This window comes from Oryx dammah, unplaced genomic scaffold (genome assembly GCF_014754425.2).
Source record: "Oryx dammah isolate SB20612 unplaced genomic scaffold, SCBI_Odam_1.1 HiC_scaffold_12, whole genome shotgun sequence".
In the NCBI taxonomy this organism is placed as follows: Eukaryota; Metazoa; Chordata; class Mammalia; order Artiodactyla; family Bovidae; genus Oryx; species Oryx dammah.
This window is the reverse complement of record NW_024070196.1, coordinates 9,101,682-9,119,235: the sequence shown is the minus strand read 5'-3', so window position 1 is coordinate 9,119,235 and position 17,554 is coordinate 9,101,682.

Here is a 17,554-nt window from a genome sequence, read left to right as displayed (position 1 = left end):
TGGAAGTCTCTTATTGGAAAAAAGAATTTAAAGATAATAGTCCATCATTTCTAGAGTGTGGAATGACAGCCCACTCCAGTACTCTTGCCTGGAAAATCCCACAGATGGAGGAGCATGATAGGCTACAGTCCATGGGGCTGCAAAGAGTCAGACATGACTGAGCGACTTCACTTTCACGTTCTAAAGTGTGAAGATGTAAAACGGAGGCAAAACTGAGTTTTTTCCATCTTTGTGGTCAGCAGCTTCATTCACTGATTTTGCATCTTAGTTATACTTTAGTGTGAAACAACCATAAAAATTTCCATGTCAAATAAAAACAGCCTCAAAAATGATGCTTCCTGCTTATGGCATTAGTGCTATTATAGAACACAATTCCTGTGTTTTGAAAAACAATAGAGTTTGTTACGAAAATGAGCTTCCCCAGAGAGTGCCACATGACTGTAGGCTATTAATTATACAGTTTTATTGCAATCTTTTATTCAGAACAATAGTGCTCTTGAGGTCCCGTGGAACTTTTCTCCCATGCGATCATGTCGAGTTTTGATTAAACATCATTATACACAGTTCATTAACAATGTATCTTAAAATGAGTTTTTGATTGAACATTTTTATTGGTCATTTAGTATAATTGATGGATTCTGTTGAAATTTCACATAGAAAATTTGCCAGGATAGTTATAGTATTTTTCATTATGTATCATTATGCCCCTTTCCCCTAAAAGAACCCATGTTTCTTTTAAAAAATTAACTTCCAAAAATTAGATATTGATCTATAACCAAGGCAGTTGCTCCCTCCATAGCTCAGTTAGGAGAGAAGCAGAAACTGGCAGTGTTGAATAGGAATAAGAAAAATTTGGGAATTGAAATAATTCTATTAGCTTAGCCCTCTTTTCCCTAGAGCCCAAGTCATACTTTGGGAGAGAAAATGAACTTTTGAAGTGGATAAGGGTCCTTTTAATGCATCACTAAATAATCAGTTTCATGGATTCGTCAATATTATTTATTATAGTGTTAGTGTTGATACCTTCTGTTCTTACATTAATCACAGTGTTAAAAATAGTTTAGTGATTGGTCAATTAATTACTTTTTCTAATGCCTTTATATTTAGAGAAAATTCAGAATCTCTTAGACATTAGTCAATGTGTTAGTAAAAGCTGCCTTGAAATTTTATAATAGTAAATTTATTGTCACCAGAGATATTCAAGCAAATGCTTGACAGCTAAACACTGGGAAGGAGAAAATGGTAAAAAAAAAAAAGCATCTTTAATATTTCTTCCAACTCTAACCTTTCATAAATTACTCATGTGATAATAGCGAAGACATAGGAGAAAGGCAGGAAAAAAAAAAAAAACAGGAGGAGGAGTTTGAAGATTGATGCTGTCTGGCTTCAGGCAGGTTACTTAAATTCTCTGGGTTTCTGTTACCTTATCTCAGAAAATAAGAAAATTGAATTAGATGATGTTATGGGTTCTTTCCTCTCAGAGCATTCCTTAATTCTGTATTTTCCTAGTGGCTGAGAAATAAATGAAAGTCCTCCTAGAACCTGTTTTTCATTTGGGAAACACTAGATCCTTGGGGTGAAGGAACCCACAAACAAAGGTTGGCAAATTTATAAAATTTCAATGATATTATAGCTTTGATATCTACTACATTAACTTAAGTAGTTCTTTCTCTTCTAATTTTTTGCATAGATTTTTTTTTTTTTGCTACTGAAAATGTGAGTAAGAAAAAAATGTTTTCTTTTTATAATTCTCTATTTTCTTCTTTGAAATAGCAATTACTGCTGCTCCTGGAAGTTTTATGAGTTGGAACATGCTTTGTCATCATCATCATAGAGAAAGGGTCACATTAAAGTTTTCAGTGCTGAGCATGGGATATTTTTCAGGAAGGGAAGAGCTGGTCGTTGCTTAGTTTTGCACATCTCATCGATTGATTGTGATTATCCTTACCCCCATAACTGTTTTCCTCTTTTTTCCCCTGGTCAGAATAGAAGGACTATTAGCTCACAAATACACTTCTAACCCTGGTGAAATCACATAGATTGAACAGTTAGAATTTAGTCAACCACCCAGACATTTTGAGGTACCACAACTGTTCAATCTTCTGAAACTTGAAAGAAAAAGAACCCTGAATATTAAGTCCACATTTTATCTGCTATAGAACTCTCTCTTCCTCCTCTTTCTGTTTCTTTGTCCCAACAGCCTACATCTTTAAACTGCAAGACCCCACAGTGTGCCAGGAATTCACACTAAAATATGTAGCAGACCACACTTCTTCATTAAATTGTGTCTCAGAATCTACTGATGATTCTGAATCTTCCTTCAGTAGCGGTTAACTAGGACACTTTCTCTACCACATCTTCTTGCCCTGACTAGACCAATATTTAGGTGGGGAAAAATTATGGAATAACACTATAGTGTGAAAAATTTGATTTACTGCGGCATCAAGTTCACAGGTCAAGTTTAAAACTATATTGAAATCCATTCACGTGAGATTTGGATTTATTTCCCATATGTGAGTTAAATGAGCAAAGTATCTTTATGAGCATTACTATTGCAACCATATGGAGGAGATTCATTGTTTCGGCTTAAATGTAAAACAAAGGGATAAGATACATTTTATTGCCCATTTATTATGGGTTGAGGTCTACTGAAATAATAAGAATTTACTACTCATTGTATATCTTACATATGGGTGAAAGAAAAATGTTCCTAAGTCAAGATGGCAGCTTGAACACCAAGTAATACTTAGTTGGTGTTCTTGGCCAGAAACCAAGGGGAAAAAAAAAACGACAAGTGTGACTCTAAACAGCAGCTACTGGATAGTTTAGTCTATGTGTGTGTGTGTGTGTGTACACATACATACGTGTAGATAGACAGATAGATAGATGGATGGCAGTCCACCCCAGTATTCTTGCTGGGACAATTCCATGGACCGAGGAGCCAGTTAGGCTACGCTCTATGGGATCACAGAGTTGGACACAACTGAAGCAACTTAGCATGATGTATATACATACACATACATATGCTAAACTATTCAGTAGGTGGTGTTTAGAGTCACACTTTGTGTGTGTGTGTGTGTGTTGTGTATTCCCCATGGTTTGTTGCTTAATATTGTATTCTCTGTGTAGAAAGAACAGATTATGAAAGCAGAGTTCAATCATCTAACCTGGGAATAGGTGGGAAGAATGAAGTGTTTCTATGCCAATAAAAAGATCTCCTGGGAAAAGCATAGTGAAGTGAAGTGAAAGTCACTTAATAATCCTAGACTCTAACCTTCAGTCTGTCCTGACCAAATAGTCAGGACAAACCTAGACAAGTTAACGCATCTCTGTCAACTTTACTCTCTTAGTCAGCCTGTGGACAGAGATTGGAAACATCCTTGGAAATCTCTGGCAGGGTGTCTGGCAGCCAGCAGGCACATGCAAAGTAGTCATGGGTTCTGAATCTTTCTCAGTTTTTTCATCCATGAAGTGAGGGGTTTGATCTATAACATAATCATTAAATTAAAAGATGCTGCTCCTTGAAAGAAAAACTATGACAAACCTAGGCAGCATATTAAAAAGCATAGATATCACTTTGCCAACAAAAGTCCATATAGTCAAAGCTATAGTTTTTCCAGTAGTCATGTAGAGATGTGAGAATTGGACCATAAAGAAAGCTGAGCACTGAAGAATTGATGCTTTTGAACTGTGGTGTTGGAGAAGACTCTTGAGAGTTCCTCGGACTGCAAGGAGATCAAATGAGTCAATCCTAAAGGAAATCAGTCCTGAATATTCATTAGCAGGACTGATGTTGAAGCTGAAGCTCCAATATTTTGGCCACGTGATGTAAAGAACAGACTCATTGGAAAAGACCCTGATGCTGAGAAAGGTTGAAGACAGGAGAAGGGGAGGACAGAGGATGAGATGGTTGGACGGCATCACCAATTCAATGGACGTGAGTTTGAGCAAACTCCGGGAGATGGTGAAGGACAGGACAGCCTGGCGTGCTGAAGTCCATGGGGTCGGAAAGAGTCAGATACAACTGAATGACTGAACAAAAACAATAGCAATATTTTCAAGATTTTCTTTTTTATGAAGCTGTATAAAAGCTTTTGAAAAACTGCAAATTTTACATGGCATCGTAGTGCATTAAACAGATAAAGCTGAACTGTTCTGATTGAAGTAAAAGTAGAAAGCATAAAACTATCTTTCCTGGTCTTTTGTGTTTACTTTGCCGAAGGTTTGATGTTTATCTAAGCTTTTGATCGACGCATGTGTACAGGAACATGAGCACATATACATAAGCACAAGCACACAATTACAAATCTATTCAGTGCCTTACACCGTTAACTGTTTCTTCATCAATACACATTCCATGTGAATTACACATGATAGGGGTCTCTAGAGTTCCACCTTCTGTTCCCCTACGGTAATTCTTCTGCCAGTTTATGATTAAAGGGGGTTAATACTGATGTGGTGAATGATCACAATCCTTTGAAACGGTGTTGGAGGTCTTCCTTTTGTAAATAAAGAGTGCACCCCTGACTGCAGACAAGCCTGACTCGGGCAGAATTCAATAACAGATGTCAAATTACCATTTGGGGTCCACCCTGTTCAGATATCTATTTTTAACAATATATGAAAAGTTTCTTTTAATTCAAGACTATATAAATACAAAGGAAGCATGCAGTTTAGCATAAATCAGAATGTCATAATAACTGTATATATTTTAATAAATATTTAATTACTGAAATGATATCTATACTTCGCAGCATGGCATAGTTGTGAGAGCCATCAGGCTCAGACAAAACTAATTTCAAATCCTGGTTCTTTCACTTATTAGTTTTGTGACCTTGAGCAATTATTTTATCCTTGCTAGGCCATGATTTCCTCATTAGTGAAATAAGAGTTCATTCCTTATTTGGGTTGCTGTTTGATTTAAAAGACAAAAATCTGTTCTGGAGCCCAGCATTGGACCAAACTCATAGAAGATGCCCTTTGTGTTAATCACTCAGTCGTGTCCAACTCTTTGTGACCCCATGGGCTGTAGCCTGCCAGGATCCTCGGTCCATGGAATTCTCCAGGCAAGAATACTGGAGTGGGTTGCCATTCCCTTCATCAGGGGATCTTCCAGACTTAGGGGTCGAACCCAGGTGTTCTGTATTGCCAGCAGATTCTTTACCACCTGAGCCACCAGGGTAGCCCTAAGCCCTTTGGCTGAAGTGCTGCACCGGCACAGCTTGGGTTCCTTATCTTACTTTACTCTTTTCTCTCTCTACTCCTGTGCTAGTTACTAGTCATTGCCAGAGTCTTGAGCTGATTTTTTTTTTAATTGGAGTGTAATTGCTTTACAGTATTGTGTTGGGTTTTGCCGTACAACAACGCAAATCAGCCTTAATTATGCATATATTCCTTCCTTCTTGAGCCTCCCTCCCCTCTAGGTCATCACAGAGCACTGAGCTGAGCTGCTTGTGCTATACAACAGCTTCACACTAGCTGTCCATTTTACACATGATAGTGTATATGTCTCGAGCTGATTTTTATGCTAACTTACAGAGATGCTCAGATTCTGTGTTGTTCGTTGTTAAATGTTTACATACCACAAAGAATAAATGTCTGCATTAAGTGCATGCCTACCATCCTCTCAGCTACTAATACTGCAGCACAGATTCATGCAGTTAGCATAAGAAATCAGGTTTCTTTCAAAATGTGCTCTGCAAAGTACCTGCTATTGTCACAAGTTTACCTAGAAAGGTGCCGTCTCCCTCTCTCTCGTTAAGTATTTTTTAGGTAGTTACGACTGCAGTTTATACACCACATGAAAATGCAGGCTCTTCTGTGCCAAAAGCACTAACTCTCAAATTACACTCTCACAAATTTAATGTGGAGACAAGACACTTGGGGATCTTGCTAAAAATGCAGAGTCTGATTCAGTAGGTCTGGGGTAGGGCCTGAGCTTTTGTGTTTCTCACAAGTTCCCTGATGTTCATGCAGCTGATCTGCAATCCTCAGCTTGGGTAACAAGGCTGCAGGTCCATCCTAGGTCACATTGTCAGTCATCCCTGTGACCCTTCCACCGTCTCTTCTGCCCAGCCGGTTAGAATAAGCATCTTTGGTTTTGTGTTTATTTTTGTTTATTTACATATTCCATCCTGGCCATGTTTGAAATACCAGCAGATCCAAGAAAACCTTATTGCCAACTTTGAAATTTTAGCTGTTTTTTTCCAAAAAGTTATCTTCTAAAAGATGAAAAAGCAAACAAAAACAAGCCCACAACTTTTTGTCAATTTCAAATGGTGACCTCACTTTATATAACCGCCTTCTTTGAAAATTTAATCTTTTTTGACGATCTTGTAGGTTGATTTTCTAACTAAAAAGAAAGTAAACATTTCTCATCTCATGGAAAAAGCCCATTCTTATGACTTTTCATACTATTAAAATAATATCAGTGTGTGACTATGGCCAGCCCCCTGTAGGGCAGGCATTTGTAATAACACACTTTCTTCCTAACTTGCATTAGACAGTGAGCTGTCTGTAAGCCCTCTTTAATCAATGAGAATGATTCAGATGCCATGGCTCTTCATGGATTTATTCGTTCCTCAATAGCCACATTAAAGGTCTATCAGGTAGCTGTTGAGCTTTCTCCATATCTCCCCTCCTGCCCCTAATCCTAAACCATGAGAATATTCAGAAATGTCATAAACTTCATTATCTTAAGAGCTGTTTCTTAAGGAAACTCTGGGCCAAGCATTTTAGAATATATTATCGCTTAAACACAGATTCTCATTGACAACATTCTGTGGGCATCCATTTAATATTAATATTAAGCCAAGGAAATAATGGTCCTTGTTTCTTTCCCTTAAAACGACAGGAATAGTGGGTACTTGTTCCTTCTGAAAAACAGGAAATATCTAAGCCAGCAGCATTCACACTGGTGTCATTACTTGCATTACTTCAGTTATCGATTGAACCTTGCCAAATTCTTCACGATGCATCTGTCTACCAGGGAGGGAGAGGCTTGTCTGAGAGATTGAATTGTAAAGGTTATCTCAGGATCAAATGATGTGCCGCTCCCTGTCTTTTAAAAAATCTTGAAACCCCAGGAGACCAGGTAGTCCAGACAGACAATGGGGCACCTGGTTACAGTTTTCTGAAATTATTAATATGTTAATATAGTTGGTACAGAATTTGGACTTAGTTCTTCAGAAGGGATGCACCAGCCAAGTACGCGCTCCTCAGTACTGTTTTCTGTTCCCTTGAAGCAATTGAAATCTGAGTATTTTCCAGGGTTAGAACTCAAGAGACCCTGGGAGTTTCCTGGATCCTGGAAGTTCGTACCTCCCTGGTCATTTACCTGGTCAGTTTCAGGGTAGGGGAGAAGGGGACGGAGCAGCCAGGATCGGAGGTCTTGGATGAGTTTATCTGTGAATCACATGGAGGCTTCTTATTGGTACTTTTTCCAGCATTTTAATGGGTTGTATTTTATTTTGTCCCTTCTGTTGAATCTAGACTGACAGTACCCCCAAAAATCTTGCCCTGGGGTCTGCACATCTGTAAACACAAAAAAGGGGGTTGTGGAGGCCTCAGTTTGTTCTGTCAATTTGGAGAATGCTGCTGGGAATGCCTCCCTTTCACCTATTCCTTGCCAGTTGTTATTGCCCCAAATTTTCCCTTGTCCTTTTTTCCCTTCGCTTTTGGGGATCAGTGCCATATGCATCCAATCTCTCTCTTCATCTCTCAGAGGAAACAATCCTAAATATTGAATGATTACATTTTATCAGCAATACATTTCAAGCTGGAGGAAAGAAGTCCCCACACTCATATGATTGTCTCCAGGCCCACCTTTACCTGCAACATAGTGTGAAGGACAGGGCTTTAGGCTTCATTTGGACAGACTTGGCTGTTGTTTTCCTGGTCTTTGGCAGAGGCTTCAGTATACATTTGTTCACATGGCTGTATGCCAACCTAGGATATTTCTTTCTGGGTGCCTGTTCCCCTTTCTGTTTGCATGTATGTGCAAGCAAGGGTTTGTAAACATATATGCAAGCGAAATAGATGCACGATGGATGGCTTCTGTATGAGAGAGAAGGATATTTGTTTTAAAGGATCAAATAGATATTTGATAAACTCAAACAAGGATAAAACAGAAGCCCCACCACAGAACAACACTGTGATACTTTGATAATTGGGTTCTCCCTGTGTTCCTCATTTCTCTCTGGAAGGAATACCACCTTATGTTGTACAAGCTTTCCTTTAGGCCAACAATTAGACAACCAGTAGGTGACAAAGACCCTCCTTGAACAAAAAGATATTTGGAAGAAATTTTCTTTCATATTTGGACTGAAGATGAGTTTTGTTTATTTATTCTGCTGCAAAAAGACCTAGCAGCAAGCATGAAGTTACTCAGATATAGTCTCTATTCCCACTTAAGACGTCCTTAGATATCCCTGAATCTTTTTCTTCCCTTTATCCCCGGAACTAACTTTCAGAAAAGCAAGAAAGTAAAAAGAATATATATATATGCTCAAAATAAAAGGGAATTTGTATAAAGCACTCTTCCTAAGGAAAAGGAACAAAAGCTCTTGCTTCTTCTACCACGGCAAACTACTCTTGGCTCTCAAGAATAAATTACTACTACTGGAGTCAGCTCTTCGCTTCCAGAATTTGCTCTGAAAACTGTTGTGACTCCACGGGGACCCTCTCCTCTGCAAATCTGTGACTCCTTTCCGGACTCTGATCTCACTTCGGGGGAGGGACCATCCCTTCTACTTGAGAAGAAATGCCGGTGGTCTTGGTTCCCATCCAGAGTTTATTCTTATATTAGGAACAGCACTTCTTCAGTGATTGATCAATGACTTATCCAAACTGGATAATGGCTAAAAAGAGGCACAATGAACAGGGTAGTCCCTATCTGGTTGTTCATTTCCCTCTAGTTTTAGGCAAAGAAAATTCAAGTCTTCCAGATGGATCCAGGAACTCCCTCAGAATGAATAGATGTGAAGTTGCTTCATTTTAGCTCCTGATATTTGATCCTGGTCCTGAATATTCATTGGAAGGAATTATACTGAAACTGAAGCTCCAAATACTTTGGCCACCTAATGCGAAGAGCTGACTTGTTAGAAAAGACCCTGATGCTGGGAAAGATTGAGGGCAGGTCGAGATGGGAGCAACAGAGGATGAGAGGTTGGATGGCATCACTGACTCAATGGACATGAGTTTGAGCAAGCTCCAGGAGAAGGTGAAGGACAGGGAAGCCTGGTGTCTGCAGTCCATGGGGTTGCAAAGAGTCAGACACAACTGAGCAACTGAACAACAGAAACTTGGATCCACGTGAGGCATGATATTGATCCACACTCCAGCCTCACGTTTAGCCCTCTCCTCCATGACTGACAGTTCCCACCCTGTACTGAGACACCATCTGTCTCCTCAGTTCGCCCCCACAAGGATGGAGCTGTCATTGATGCGGCAGCCAGGAATGCAGCAACAGACACTGATGCCAGACGACACAGGTGGTTGGGAGCATTGAGAGTCACGAGAGAGGCTCAGAAAAGACTAGCACTTTCATTATTGGGATGGGATGCAACTAGAGGCACGGTGGCACTGTCCTGATCTAAAAAAACTGAACCAAGTGGTTGACACTAACTCCCCAAATATGTCCATTACATTCAGAGAGGGTAACAAACAAATCATACCAGTCATCATTCACTAAAAATTTACTATAAGACTTCAGTGTAAACCACCAGACTTTAATGCTTCCTTTGATCTGTGGAGCTAGGATAGGATGAAGAATGTGTATTCTGGTGGTCAGTGTCTCTAACTGTATGGTTCACATGATAATCAGAAAAAAGGTACAGAAATTTTCCAACTATTTTCTCCCAAGATGATCTGTTGGATGGCTATTCAGATGCTAAGAAACCATTTCCCAGAGGCAATGATATTGTTGGCTATACTAAACTATCTCAGGTAGTTGAATCTGTTTATTATTTCTTGTTTAAAAGAATGAAGAGAGGTAATATCTAATGATCTAAGAGAGCTTAAGAGATATATGACTGTAAGGAAATTATATAACACTTATACAACTTGATTCATTATCTTTCCTTTCTAATACTGAGTCAAACTCTGAGGAGAATACTCAGCATAATCCTTATCCTTCATTTGCTTCTTCAATCTCATACACAATTCACCCCAGTGGAGTCCTCTTGATCCTTTAGGGTCTATCTTTCTCTTTATTCCCATTGTACAATCTCAGTTCTTCATCTCATCATACCTTCCACGAACGCTGTAATGGAATCTTAACTTGTAACCTTATCTACAGTCTGTCTCTAATCTCTTCAAATAATCCAGAAGATTTTTTTTTTTTTGATTGTAACATATTTGTTTAATTTTGTCTTATGCATACTAATGTATATTTTTTCACTCTGAAAATAGATTCAGACAAAAGGAAAATATAAGCACTCTGCTGAATTTATTTTGTGATTAACTTTATGTGTGTTTTTCATATTACATGATTTTACAAATCATACTTAACAACCATCATTTAACAATTTAACATTTAATTAATGCTGCTTAGAGATCTTATTTTCCTTTTAAATGTTAAATAAAAAGCTGCTGCTGCTGCTAAGTCTCTTCAGTCAGGTCGACTCTGTGCGACTCCAGAGACTGCAGCCCACCAGGCTCCCCCCGCCCCTGGGATTTTCCATGCAAAAGTACCGGTGTGGGTTGCCACTTCCCTCTCCAATGCATGAAAGTGAAAAGTGAAAGTGAAGTCGCTCAGTTGTGTCCAACTTTTCCGCGACCCCATTGACTTGAAGATTTATTTTTTAAAAACAAATCTGATCACCATGGATGTGAGAGCTGGACCATAAAGAAAGCTGAGCACCGGAGAATTGGTGCTTTTGAACCGTGGTTTTGGAGAAGACTCTTGAGAGTCCCTTCAACTGCAAGGAGATAAAAACCAGTCCATCCTAAAGGAAATCAGTCCTGAATAATCATTGGAAGGACTGATGCTGAAGCTGAAGCTCCAATACTTTGGCCACTTGATGGGAAGAGCTGACTCGTTTGAAAAGACTGATGCTGGGAAAGATTGAGGGCAGGAGGAGAAGAGGATGACAGAGGATGAGATGGTTGGATGGCATCACCAACTCGATGGACATGAGTTTGAGCAAGTTTTAGGAGTTGGTGTTGGACAGGAAAGCCTGGTGTGCTGCAGTCCATGGGGCTGCAAAGAGCTGGACATGACTGAGCAACTGAACTGAACTGAATCGCTGTGCTCTTTCCTGTTTTATTCTTCTCCCTAGCACTTATCACCTTTAAATTTACTACATATACTTATTTATTTTGCTTATTATCTTCCATTCCCCTTGAAATTAGGAGCTCTTTTCGGTTTATTTATGGCTATAAATGCTGGGTCTAGAACAGACTTGGCAGATTCTAGGTGCTCAATAAGTGCATTTGAATGTTTTAAATCTTCTGCTTCAAAATCTGTCTTGCCTTTCTGTTTCCTCCAGACTGTAGTATAAACACGTTACACTGGACTTAAGAGATTTTGATGCTGGTTTCAACCTGATCTTCCACCTCCTTTCCTTGCATCTTCCTCTGTACACGCCTTTTGTTCAGGTAACCTGAGTATCTTGTCATTCCTTAAGCTTGCCATGTTTGGTCCTGTCTTCCCATTTGCAAATGCTATTCTTTTCATCTAGAAAACCCTTCCCAAGGCTGCCTAGAACACAGCTGGTGTTGATAATTGTCTCTTCAGTCATCCTGTCAAAATTCTTCATTCATCCATTTATTCTTTCATTACTTGACCAACCTCTATACTTTCTTGAAGACCCAGGTGAATTTTTATCATTCCTATGAAGGCTTCCTAAACTCTCTGAATAGGGATTGGTCACATTGCCTCGGTGCTTTCACAGTACTTTATGTATAACTATTTGGTTCCTATCACATTGAGTTGTAATTTATCTTATATGCTCTCTTTGTTCTCCTGTGGACTATGAGATACTCCACAGTAAGTAGTGAGTCATTTATCAACTTGTCCCAGTATATTTTACACTGCTTGGAATGTAATGGGTACTCAATAAATGCTTAATGAATAAATGAGTAGCTAAGCTATTTGGAATAGATACATGGTTGGGGCAGAAGGGGTCATTGTTCTAGACTGAGGATTCAGCAGATGAACTCCATAACATTCTATCTATCTAGATACTTGAAAACTCTCAAGGAGTTTATTTCACATTTTTATATGAAATACATATTTAAATATTACTAAATAATAGTTTACTTTGTGTGAAATTCTTAAAAAGCAAAGAAATAACAGTGAGATCTTGGAGCTCTGCACCAAATAATATAATAGTGAATTATATATACCGAGTAAAGGATAGTGAAGTCTGTGAAAAAGTGTTTAAAGCTCCTTAAGTCTCAATGATCTGTACCTAATTGTCTAGGAAGCCAGTGAAAATGATGAATGATTAAGAGGACAATATTTGGTTTCCTGAGCAGAGAAGTTAACCATTTCAAAACAACTGCAAAAAGTACTATACAAATGTGATGATTATCCTGTTTTTTAACTGATGAATATGCCAAAAAGTAATTATTTAAGGAGAATGGCATTGAAACATGTATAATATCATGTAAGAATCGAATTGCCAGTCTATGTCCGATGCAGGATACGGCACACTTGGGGCTGGTACGCGGGGATGACCCAGAGAGATGTTGTGGGCAGGGGGGTGGGAGGGGGGTTCATGTTTGGGAACGCATGTACACCCATGGTGGATTCATGTCAATGTATGGCAAAACCAATACAGAATTGTAAAGTAAAATTAAAAATAAATTAAAAAAGAGAAAAAAAATTTAAATATAATTTGGTTTTGAAAGTAGATACTCTTGTGTTTCCTGAATGCCAAAAAAGAAGAATTGCCCAACCCATGCCTCAAATCCATGTTGTTGTTGTTGTTGTTTTGCTTATTTTTGTTTCTTTTCCAACGTGAAGCTGCCCACAGAGAAAACAAAAAAAGATTTTTTAAAGGACATTGTGAATAGGCAGATAACAGGGCTTTCCCCAAGAAAGGGTACTTCTTAAATGAACTGACAATTTTATTTGGTGATATAAGTGAGAAACTAGTGTAAAAATCTCCCCTAAGTGTCACTATTACTGTTTCATGAAAATGGAGACTGGCTTAGACATATTTCTGTGTGCCTGTCTTAATCCTCCAGGACTGAGGATTCCAAGCAAATTGCTGAACCTGCCGTGTTTGGCTGTTTATCTGTCTTCCATCTGCACATAACGTAGACCTCACATTGTTCATTTGGGAGGCCCTGTGATTGTCCAAGTGTCTGTTACAAAGCAGGGTGTCTTAGTCCTCCAGGATAACTGGCCATGGTACCAATAGACACAGATGGTAAATAAATGCACTAATATGCTCTGTTCATGGTGGAAACTGCACAGAAATAATATATTAACTTGCAAGACTTGCTTCCTATCTTTGTTAGAGTATTTTTTGAGGCCATGTCTGTATACACAAAATGAAGTAGAGATTTAAGACAATTACCTGGGTAATATTTGGGGGGGTGAAATTACAGTTAATTATTAATAAAAAAATCTGTGATTAATTTTAATCTGAACCTGATCAACCAGATTTTCCTGATGGATTTTACCCAAATTATATTTAAATTTACCCTGCCATGTTTTCTGTGTAGTCAAAATAATAGTATACTTGGGTGCTTGAAATCCAGAGCTCTGTTTCCTGGTCCATAAGGAGAAAGAAGAAAATAAATGGCAATGCTTTCACTATAACTCAACTATTATTTATAGGATATTAAATAAGAGCTTAAGTTTATTTTAAGTTGGGAGCACAGTGTCTAGCCCCACATAAGAACAGGACTATGATGAAAGCAGTTTGTAACTTCACATATGTAATGCAACTCCCTGGTTGTCCACTGGTTATGACTCTGAGCTTCCGCTGCAGATAAAATGCTGTTGCATATATTTTCAGATGGAGCAAGAATGATGATAAGGGATAACTAAAGAGCTCTAGATGTATATGAAATTTTCAGCTGGAAATGAATCCTGTCTTTCATTAATCAGATACTGACAGTCTGGAGGTCATTTTCACGTGTTATAAATTTTCTATATACATGTATGGTAAGGCAAGGATCTCTGTTCAGTATTCATTCATGTTCAGTACATGAGTTTTGGCTGATCTTGCAGGAGAAGGCAACACACATGGGAGACATGTCTGTTTCCTTTTTGCCTTCAGAGTCTTTTAACCCCAGCTTCTTGCCTTTGCCTATTTTGCTGCCCCTTTTGCTGACTTTTAGTGTAATTTTTTGTTGTTTTGGTTTTTTCTTTAGCAAATTTCCCTCAAAAATTGTAAGAGTAACTCATGTTTCCTAAAATTAATTAAATAATGTAAATATACATAAAGAAAGATAATTAAGAATCTTCTCCTACCTGCTCACTCTGCACCCCTTTTCTTCATGACCATATCCCATGTCAACTTCCAGTAAGTGGCGATGTTAATAACTTGTATGATCTTTACATTTTTCTCTTATACTACACATCTATATGTATAGAAAAATGTATATGCACATGTACATTTTCAGCTGTTTTTATTCCTATGAAACTTGGATTATACTAAACATATCATGCTTCAATCTACTTCTGTTACTTTAAAAATCATTATGAATTCAGAGGGCAGTCAAGATGAAACCATAGAAAGTTCCTCAATTAACCTTCTTCAAGGAATATACCAACTTCCCAAGTGGTGCTAGTGATAAAAAAAAAACCCACCTGCTAATGCAGGAGACATAACAGAATTGGGCTTGATCCCTGGTTCGGGAAGATTGCCTGGAGGAGAAAATGGCAACCCACTCCAGTATTCTTGCCTGGAGAATCCCATGGACAGAGGAGCCTAGTGGGCTGCAGTCCATAGGGTCACAAAGAATCAAACACGACTGAAGAGACTGATCATGCTGAAGTACACGGCATACACCAGAGGTATAGCTATGTATGGAACAATTATCACTGGAAACGAACTGATAACTGACTGGACACATCCTCTACAACAAGGAGTAAACGGGACACATGAAGATAGTTTGGTAAGGCAGAGACATCTTGCCAAAAACCTCAGCCATGGTGCCATAGGATTGACCCACAATAGGGAAGAAATTCTCAAGATAGAGCTGCTCCTTTAGAAATGAGGGATTTGGCCCTACATTGAGTGCACTAACATTTGCGACCTGTGTTGAAGAAATAGTTCAGTTCAGTCACTCAGTCGTGTCCGACTCTTTGCAACCCCATGAATTGCAGCATGCCAGGCCTCCCTGTCCATCACCAACTCCCAGAATTCACTCAGACTCACGTCCATCGAGTCCGTGATGCCATTCAGCCATCTCATCCTCTGTCATCCCCTTCTCCTCCTGCCCCCAATCCCTCCCAGCATCAGAGTCTTTTCCAATGAGTCAACTCTTCGCATGAGGTGGCAAAAGTACTGGAGTTTCAGCTTTAGCATCATTCCTTCCAAAGAAATCTCAGGGCTGATCTCCTTCAGAATGGACTCGTTGGATCTCCCTGCAGTCCAAGGGATCCTCAAGAGTCTTCTCCAACACCACAGTTCAAAGGCATCAATTCTTCGGTGCTCAGCCTTCTTCACAGTCTAACTCTCACATCCATACATGACCACAGGAAAAACCATAGCCTTGACTAGACGGACCTTAGTCGGCAAAGTAATGTCTCTGCTTTTGAATATGCTGTCTAGGTTGGTCATCACTTTTCTTCCAAGGAGTAAGCGTCTTTTAATTTCATGGCTGCAGTCACCATCTGCAGTGATTTTGGAGCCCCCCAAAATAAATTCTGACACTGTTTCCACTGTTTCCCCATCTATTTCCCATGAAGTCATGGGACCTGATGCCATGATCTTCGTTTTCTGAATGTTGAGCTTTAAGCCAACTTTTTCACTCTCCACTTTCACTTTCATCAAGAGGCTTTTTAGTTCCTCTTCACTTTTTGCCGTAAGGGTGGTGTCCTCTGCATATCTGAGGCAATAGATGGGGAAAAATGAAAATGGTGATGGGCTTTATTTTCTTGGACTTCATAATCATTGCAGGTGGTGACTACAACCATGAAATTAAAAGACACTTACTCCTTGGAAGAAAACTATGACAAACCTGGCATCTTATTAAAATGCAGAGACATCACTTTGCTGACAAAGGTCCTTCTAGTCAAAGTCATGGTTTTACCAGTAGTCATGTATGGATGTGAGAGTTGGACTCCAAAGAAGGCTGAACACCAAAGAATTGATGCTTTTGAACAGTGGTGCTGGAGAAGACTCTTGAGACTCCCTTAGATAGCAAGGAAATCAAAGCAGTGGGAATCAAGTCTGAATATTTATTGGAAGGACTGATGCTGAAGCTGAAGTTCCAATAGTTTGGCCACCTGATGTGAAGAGCCAGCCTATTGGAAAAGACCATGATGCTGGGAAAGACTGAGGGCAGGAAGCAACAGAGGATTAGATGATTACATGGTATCATCGACTCAATAGACATGAGTTTGAGCATTCAGTACGTCAGCAAATCTGGAAGACCCAATAGTGGCCATAGGACTGGAAAAGGTCAATTCTCATCTCAATTCCCTAGAAGGGTAATACTAAAGAATCTGCTAACCATTGGACAAATGCACTCATTTCCCATGCTAGTAAGGTCATGCTTAAAATCTTGTATGCTAGGCTTTAGCATAATGTGAAACAAGAACTTTCATATATCCAAGGTAGGTTTAGAAAAGGAAGAGGTACAAGAGATCAAATTGCCAAAATTCACTGGATAATAGAGAAAGCTAGGGAATTCCAAAAAAAACATCTACCTCTGCTTCATTGATTATGCCAAAGCTTTTGATTGTGTGGATCATAATAAACTGTGGAAAGCTCTTAAAAGATATGGGAATACCAGACCATCTTACCTGTCTCCTGAGAAACCTGTATGCAAGTCAAGAAACAACAGTTAGAACCCTGTATGGAACAACTAATTGGTTCAAGATTGAGAAAGGAGTGTGACAGGGCTGTCTGCTGTCACTCTGTTTGTGTAATCTATACACTGAGCACCTCCTGAGAAATGTTGGGCTGGATGAGTTACAAGCTGGAATAAGATAGATGGGAGAAGCATCAACAACCTCAGATATACGGATGATACCACCCTAATGGAACATAGTGAAGAAGAACTAAAAAGCCTCTTGATGAAGGTGAAGGAGGAGAGTGAAAGAGCTGGCTTAAAACTAAATATTAAAGAAAACCCCCCAAAAACCACCAAAAACTAAGATCACAGCATCAACCCCATTACTTCATGCCAAATAGATGGGGGAAAGGTGGAAGTAGTGACAAATTTCCTCTTCTTGGGCTCTAAAATCACTGCAGATGGTGACTGCAGCCATGAAATCAGATGTTTGCTTCTTGGCAGGAAAGCTATCATGAACCTAGACAGTGTGATGAAAAGCAGAGACATTACTCTGTCAACAATGGCCCATATAGTCAAGACTATGGTCTTCCCAGTGGTCATGTACAATCATAAGAGCTGGGCCAGAAAG